We start from the raw sequence: 9,230 nt of genomic DNA, 5'->3' as shown, positions 1-9,230 counted from the left end.
GCTCTTGGAAATTTATTCCCCGTCTATGGAGGGGTTTGTAAATTGTGAGTCTTATGGTATCTCTGTGATCAAACTACAAGATAGATCATCCAAATTAAACACTTTTCATTTTTCCAGACATCCTCTGAAGGTTTCAAAATAAATAATGACGTCTTGCTGGATTATAAAAATGAAATACGACAAAACTATTTTACCATCTAGACAAATCAAACTGATAATTCGTAGATCGACCAATATGGAATTTAATTAATTTTTATTATTAGTGATTACTAGTGACATTATTTTTCGTAGACATGTGTTCTTTCACTGTTCTTTTCTACTTAACATTAATAATTATTTTCTAAATATAATTTTAAATACTTAAAACTTTTAGTGCATAGATATATGCTGCTTTTATATATTTATGCTTGCTGCTTTTATATATTTATATCATTTTTAAATAACAGTGATATGAATTCTCGGAAGTCAAACAGATACGGGCCGGTGTACCGCATGGTAGTATCTTGGTTTTATCCTATATATCATTTACTGCTGACCTACCTATACATCCTGACACGTTATTACCACCTAAGCGGACGACACCGCAATCGTTTCCTCTAACCCGAATCTTGTCCAAGCTACCTCCAACATCCAGGAACAGCTTGAACATATCGAAGACTAGAGTATAAAATGGAAGACAAGTCTGAACTAAGAAAAATGCACTCAGTGTACTTCTACGTTAAAAAAGCAGTCTTGCCCTTCATTGCACATCAACTACAAAGAAATACTAGTTCCCCACCCAAGACTTAAAAAAAAAACAAATTACTACAAGACTTGGACTACTACGAAGATTTCTAAGACCGAAATCTACTTTGACATTTAAGACAATGTTCACTCACAAGACTTTACTACGACCAATATGGACATACCGAGTAGGACTGTGGGGTACTGCCAAACCTTTCAATATCCAGAGCATATTGGTCCTATTCTACATATCATTTATACTGCTGACCAACCTATCCTGACACGTTTATCACCACCTAAGCGGACGACACCGCAATCGTTTCCTCTAACCCGAATCCTGTCCAAGCTACCTCCAACATCCAGGAACTGCTTGAACATATCGAAGGCTGGTGTAAAAACTGGATGATAAGACTGAACGAAGAAAAATGCACTCAGTGTATTTTTACGTTAAAAAAGCAGTCTTGCCCTTCATTCTACATCAACAACAAAGAGATACCAGTTTCCACTCAAGCCAAATACCTGAGACTATATCTCGACAGCAGGCTGACGTGGAATCCCCACACAAAGCTTAGAAAACAACAATTACAACAAGACTTGGACTACTATGAAGACGTCTAAGACGAAATCGACTATGAAATTAAGACAATCCTAACACTGTAGAAGACTTTAGTAAGACCATACGGAGTGGAACTGGGGTTCTGCCAAGTTTTTCAATATCCAGCGTATTCCGTCCTTCCATTAAATGTCCTTAGACAAATTGACAAAGCGCCTTATTATGTCAGTAACCTCACTCCACAAAGAACTCAACATTCCTTTTGTCAATGAACTGATCCAGTCCAAATTCCAAACCTTCCACACCAACCTTTCGAACCTTCCTAGTCATACTGCTCGAGCCCTCTCCACTCAATCCCATCCGGACAACCGGCCACGTCGACACAACTGACGCTGGACCTCCTCGACACCTAATCATACAAATTGAGTGCTGGCAATGGCTGGCTCCTCAAAGCATATGTTCTACTGGCATTAGTGTTAGTATTGTGCTGTGTGTTACATTAATCATGTGAACTATTTGTATAGTATACGATCAAGTATAAGTAACAAATAAATTTTAAAAAAATTAAGAGTGAAAATGTAGACTTCAGACTATATGGTTGGTCTAATCTTGATTGAACTTTTTTCCACACTCTCTCCTGATATTCTCCTTTTTACCTGTGCCTTACTCTGCTCTCTCTCTCTCTCTCCTCCTCTCTCCCTCTCTCTCTCTCTCTCTCTCTCTCTCTCTCTCTCTCTCTCTCTCTCTCTCTCTCTCTCTCTCTCTATCTTTCTCACGATGTGACTGTTCCATCTTTTGTTGTTCTTTTATTCTGCCTACCTGTCTGTTTGTTTATGTATACATTTGCCTTTCTGTTGTAGTAATTAATGTCATTTCTCATCTCATACGCACACTCTCTCTCTCACTTTTTACTCTCTATCTGTCATTTTCACTCTTACTCTGTTCCTCACACCTTCCGCCCTTTCGCTCTCTCTCTCTCTCTCTCTCTATCTTTCTCACGATGTGACTGTTCCATCTTTTGTTGTTCTTTTATTCTGCCTACCTGTCTGTTTGTTTATGTATACATTTGCCTTTCTGTTGTAGTAATTAATGTCATTTCTCATCTCATACGCACACTCTCTCTCTCACTTTTTACTCTCTATCTGTCATTTTCACTCTTACTCTGTTCCTCACACCTTCCGCCCTTTCGCTCTCTCTCTCTCTCTCTCTCTCTCTCTCTCTCCCTCCCCCACTCTTTCTATTTTTTCTCTCTCTCTCTCTTTCTCTCTTTCTCTCTCTCTCTCTCTCTCTCTCTCTCTCTCTATCCCACCCTTTCTATTTGCCTCTTTCACTCTGTAACTTTTTTAAGAAATGCATTGGAATAAAATTAAATTTGGAATTTTGAAAAATTACAACGAGTCGTTTATTTAATTGTTACTAGTAAATCCTTCAACTAATACAAATACACAATGTATAAAGAAATATAAGGTAAAATACTTTTTCTTTTGCATGAACTTTTGAACAAGTTTTCATGTTCTTAAGAAAGCAGTTCAGACCAACACTCGGCCCCTCAGTTTTTTATTCTTTCTGGAAAATCTCATCCAGTAATGTTAAGATCTCCAACAGGAGGGCATAAGACTGATGGGACGAGAATTGGTTTTAAAGCTTTGTTAAACAAATAAAAACTGTTGGAAGAATTCACAAAAAAGAAAGTAGTATTTAGCAAAAACCACCACCAAAATATCTTACTGGGCAATATAAAGTATATTCACGTTAGGTGGATTGATATTCTCAGCCCTTTTGAACCGAAGAACTAAACTATATAGAACGTGTGACAATAATAGATCAAAAGAATGACAAATGACATATTTTATTTCCTCTTGGATGCTCAAATAACCTTTCCTGTACAAAATAGTACAGTTTTGTGTAGGAATAGTTGATTCAATATAATATATAAAATAATTCGTTGATTATGTTTGCATAACTTTCCACATACGTACATACACATGTACAAAATTGAACTAATGATTTTTCTCAGCTTCCCATTTCAGTGTTTTAGCAGTCCGGGGTTCATACCTCTAACTGAAGCTCCAGGGGCTCTCGACATCTGCCACTCGGCATGCAATTTTAAAACCTGGACTCACGCCTTCTTACATATATTTATTGACATACCATTCCCTTAAGTAGGATAGTTGACTATTCGATATTCCTTTATCATCCTTTTATAACACAAAAGAACTAATCTAATTGAGAGTAGATGAAGTACTCAATATTCCGGCCCACACACATTCAGGCCAATAAATACTTTCAACTTTCATATAAACATAAAATAAGTATAAAACGAGATATCTGTCAAATACCACATACAACAAAACAGCCCTCTTTCCTCCAAAATTAGGAACAGGGAAAGATAATATTCGGTGTTGTTCCTTCACGCTCTGGAGCCAAAGAACATACTTCAATTATGTGGGATGGACATAAGTCTAGCTTTGAACCAAATGGGTCCGGGTGTCAACCTCGCAGGATTTATACTTAACGTATAGGTTAATTCCTGTTCAACGATTCAGATCATCATAGGGTCATCTATAGTCTTCCTCTTGATGAGTAGAAGCTTCCCTGCTGGTCCGACCCTCCAAAACGTTTTTAATCATATGTTTTATTGGGTGTTTATTTAGATCCAGAAGATAAGATCGAGGTGGTCAGCTCCAAAGTTTGGGACGTTGTGGGCTTTGTTAGTTCACCTTGTCGTTACCCTCCAAACCTCTGACCATAGACCCTGACAACCATCTCTGAATGTGCCACAACACTACTATGTATTGTGATTTCTTGCTGAGCTCTGTGGGGTAAAGAACCTGTAATTTGGTCGTTACCATTTCGGTCAGCCTATCCTGTTGGGTTGGTGTGTCAGGCGGTCATGTGTGATTTGTGTGAATACAAGTATATCTTAAATCGTCATTTTTGTAGTGGACTAAGTATGCTTTTTAACTGAGATCGTAATTAAGGGTAGATAGAAATCACTCTATCAAATAAATAATAATATAATAAATGGAATGATTTTTTTTAAACTTACAGCTTTAATAAATGTACAGTTATTGATTTATTTAATTTGTAATTAATTACATTAAACACTTGGACGGTTCTAATCCAAATTTTTTTCTATAGTTCCAAAGATCTTTAAAAAAATTTACGCCCTCCCATGAAGGAAACCTTTTGCAGGAACTGGGTCATAGTCGAGACTATCAAAGTTTCTTTCACTTCCCCCGACCCCACCACTTCAAACCCGAGCGATCCCGGGAGGCTCCTCTTTTCCATAATCTTGGTATTAAGTCCCCTGGCACAAGCTGTTGGTTTTATGTCGTGTTTACGCTCTTCGCCCTACAACCTCTTTACTCCGTCGTAAAACCACCCCCTCGGCCCAAAGACATCTACCCTTTCCCCACTTTTGATGTGTGCGGCATACCCATGAAACGTTCCCCGATCGGCTTACAACTAGATGCCGTTCTACTTTGTTGTCGTCGCACAAAGGACAACCCATCGCAAACAATCGTAAATGCCTTAATATTTGTTTTTGTTTAATAATTATATTCTTCATACTTCAACATACCATTACTAGTTATGATTCACAGTTGACAGATTGATTAATTTGCGTATTGGTTGTTTGACTGGCGTCTCAATCCATAATTAAAACGATAGCTTATCTGAAGCCTTTAATCCGCTCGTGTTTGTAATATAATATGTAATAAAAAATACCTCACATAAACAATATGTTGCAAATGATTCACATATTTTTCTATGTGTAACGTACAAGGCTATGGACAAGTTAGTTTTAAACAATAAACTCATTTTCTTCTTATAAAAGCTTTGATTCATAATTTCAAACCTTCAAAGTTTTCTACGTGCCGTCCTTTTTACAAAACAGGTCATTGAGGAATAAACAACCATCAGAAAGAGAAATGTTAATAAAGCATAATTATTTATTCATACATATATGCATGTTAGGTCAGAGCATTAATCAGCTGCTACAGATTAATTAGCGAGAGCAGCTGGAATCAAAGTACAACAACATAGGTCACTCGAAAATCTCACAACTATTGAGTAAGGTTAACCTTTGGATTATTAAGCGTTAGTGATAAAAAGATTAAAACCCCTTCTAGGAAAAAGCACTTTCAGGTAGTCACCCCTTGTCTGATGATGATAGTCTGGATGATGACCATCGTAACATAGGTTGCTACACGGATAGATCACTTATCAAAGGAAGAGGGATGGTGCAGTAATCTACATACCAAAATTAGGAATCAGCATCTCCTCCCCTCTTGGCAATAACACTCCGTTTTTCAGGCGGAAATCTGGGCCATCAATGTGTGTTGTAGAACACTTATGGAAAATAAAATTAAGGGAAAAGATATTAAAATCTTTTCTGACAGTCAGGCTAATATTAGGGCATTACAAAAAGATTTGTCAACCTCACGACTGGTGGAGGAAACTATAGATCTTATCAATAGGATGTCTTTCAGGTTTGAGAGTAAGGTGATATTATTTGGATACCAGCACATAAAGGACACCATGGTAATGAAAAGGCGGATGGCCTAGCCAAAGAAGGTTCTAATACTGCGTTTGTCGGGCCACAACCGGTATTACCTCACTCTATGAGCACAGCGAAAGAGAGTATCAATAACTGGGGCATGAAACAATTCCTAAGGGAGTGGAATTTATCCCCTGGACACAGGCAATCGAAAGAGTTTGTTAAGGTGACCAAACCAGCAGAATCGAAATGGCTATTCTCTATCTCAAGGAAGGGAATTAGGAGGCTGATAGGTATTCTGACGGGCCATTGCCCACTGAGAAGACACCTCTTCGTAATGGGTATCCTACCAGATCCCTTTTGCCGCTTCTGCGAAATAAAAGAAGAAACGGCAAGGCACTACCTCGCAGAGTGTGATAGGTATGCTAGGTCTAGATTTGAAATCTTTGAAGGAGAGGACATCACCACCCGAGATAAAATGGTCCAAAATCTTGGGATTTGTGAACATGTCCAAGAGGTTTATGCAGGACTCGTGAGCCGACCAAGTCCCGGACCTTTTAGGGATGGGGTACGAGTCTACCCAGGCATTTAACCCCTCGGGTCTTGTCGCCCACCCTGCATAATAAATATATATATATATATATATATATATATGCGTGTTAATAGTATTTTTAACCACAATGCGTAATGCCTCCCTACATACATTAGTAGTCATTGTCATTCCTAAAGCTCTCAACCACCTATCAATCTACAGACTCATCAGTCTACCTATGATGTCCAACAATCCTCTGAAGACTTCTTTTAAACTCTTTAATGCCCATCCGAGATATATATAGAATCAATCCTTCTAACCAATTACGTTTCCGTCTCTTGATTTCCACGATTCAGCGTGGTTTCAGAGTTGTTCATACCATTTCGACTGCTCAAGATAATAAAGAGTATTGCTTGGGTGCGTTCTTGTATGGCATTCAGTATTTTGATAGGATGTGGCACCAGCCATTTTCTATCAACTTAACGCTTCCTACCGACCCCTTATTTCCTCATCCTGGAATCCTACTTAACTGACTACTCTTACAGAGTGAGATGGCCCAACGAATACAAAGGAAGAAGACCGATGTAAGCTGGCGTCCCACAAGGGAGCATACTTGGTCCCATACCTTACGTAATTTATTTCTAAATATCTCAACTCTATTTTTACCACTTATGCGGATGACATAGCAATTCTGTCTTTTAACTCGACTCTTATCCAAACAACCTCCAAACACGCCTAGTTCATCAAAGGTGCAAAATGTGGAGGACAAGGCTGAATAAGGAAATATGTACATAGTGTACGTTTACAAGGGAAAAACAGATTTTCCTTTCACTGCATATCAACAACAAGGACCTACCACTTTCACTCAAGGCAGAGACTAACAACCAGCAGACTGACGGGCAACGACACACAAGACAAGAGGCAACAACTTAACCAACTTCGAAGATTTTTAGGACTAAAATATTAGACCGTCAAAACTGACCAATTTCCAGCATCCAACTTTCCAATCAAAAGTTTGACATATTGACATTTTTACAATGACATCCACATTCGTTTTCTCCAAGAACTGATCCGATCACGCTTCAAAAGCTTTGATTCGACCCTACAAACCTTACTTACAGTTTCCTATCTTGAAAACCCCTCAAACGACGACGTTGGTATTGACACCTCAATGACCATCCATACCAGACATTATCCCTTTTATTGAGTGCCAGAGAGGGATAGCTTTTCTAAACCTATGTCCTCCGGGAGCACTACTGGTCATAGTGACAAAATTGTGACCGGTAGAAACATACATCACGATCTCAATGTACCACACGAATCTCGCATGTTCGGCAAAGACGCTGCTGGTGGCCCCATGTTATTATGTCTTTACGTGTTCTTGAGGATCTACTCAGTAAGGTCCTGACAATCACACTACGCTTACCCTTCTGCGGTTTTCAACACGGCTATAAACGTTTACGGGGATTGTTAAACCAGTATTTGTCGCGGAGAAGGCTTTCCACGGTTCCCAAAGGGCCAATTAGTCGGCTAACTGTATCCCGTGGCTAATTGTGAAACGAGGAAGGGCCAGATTGGGAAGGGGAGCCGCGGGGAAGGAGGGCAGACAGATTGCCGAGGGATGGAATAATAAGAGAGATATAAGGTTGCGGTCCCGGCTCTTGCGGATTTAATTAAGCATTTCTCAAGCTTTCCTTAAGCCCGTCCCGGCCCGCAGCGCTTTCTCATTAGACCGGTTACTCGGAAAGCGATGTCGTACATCTCCAGGCCATCAAATGCTAAATACGAAAAGGTTCACTTTATTTTTTCTTATTTACTTTCTTTCATTGCGTTATGCGTATGACGTTTCCATCTTCGGACATAATGTTCGTCTCTTCTTATTCTTGCTAAAGAATGAACATTTCCGTAGACATGAGGAAGATCGATGGTAACTGGCTTGTCACGCGTGCTTTTAACAAAACCCATTCAGCCCCTTGTTTTCTTTGTGTTGTTTTCTTAAGTTTTGCTTATATGTATATTTGTCGATGTTCTGGAGAATAAAAATATTTAGAATGAAAGAGAGAAGAATGAATGCGGTTTTTTACTTGCAGTGAGTTTGAGAGTGAGCGTAAGAAAGAAATAAAGAGATAGAAAGAACTTAAACTAGAAAGTGTGAGAGAGAACCTAAAAGAGAGTTAGAAGTGCGGGGGAGAGAGAGAAAGAGAGAGTGTGAGAGAGAGAGAGACAGACAGACAGAACAGAGAGAACGAGGGTCGATGAAAGGCTGGGAGAAACTGGTTAATAGAGTGAAAGAGTAAGAAAGAGAACTTGAAAGAGTGCGAGTGGAAAAAAGAATGAGCGTGAGGAAGAGTAAACGTAAAAAAAGAGCGTGAAAAAAATAAGTGGAAGAGATAATCTAAGAAGATGGAAAAAAGAGTGGGAGTGAGAGAGGGAGAGGAGAAGATGTGAGAAAGAAGGAGAAGGAGTGTGAGAGAAAGAAGGTGTAAAAGAGAGAACAGAGAGTGAACAATAGAAAGAAAAAGTGAAATTTAATGGNGTGTGTGTGTGTGTGTGTGTGTGTGTGTGTGTGTGTGTGTGTGAGTGTGAGTGACTGGAGAAAACAAAAAATGAAGGATTGCGATGTTGTAGGCATATACAGATAATGAAGTGGGGAAAAAATATTTGGGAAAAAAGAGATATAAATGCTTCAATAACTGACAAACTAATGTATATAACGAAAGAGAAATAAATACATAGTCTTTTAATGTGATCGAAATAAAGTGAAGAAGAGTAGTACGTTTCAAAAAAAAATGTTTACAAAAGATGAATAGATGGTTGGCAAGCGAGTTAAATAAATAAATATATAAACGGTCAGTAAGGTAGGAAGATGGAAACATAAAGATAGTGTGAGAGGAAAAAGATGGAACGAAAAAGTAGTAGAG

This window comes from Cimex lectularius, unplaced genomic scaffold (assembly GCF_000648675.2).
Source record: "Cimex lectularius strain Harlan isolate CLEC.00 unplaced genomic scaffold, Clec_2.1 scaffold166, whole genome shotgun sequence".
Lineage (NCBI taxonomy): Eukaryota > Metazoa > Arthropoda > Insecta > Hemiptera > Cimicidae > Cimex > Cimex lectularius.
This window is presented reverse-complemented; position numbering follows the sequence as displayed.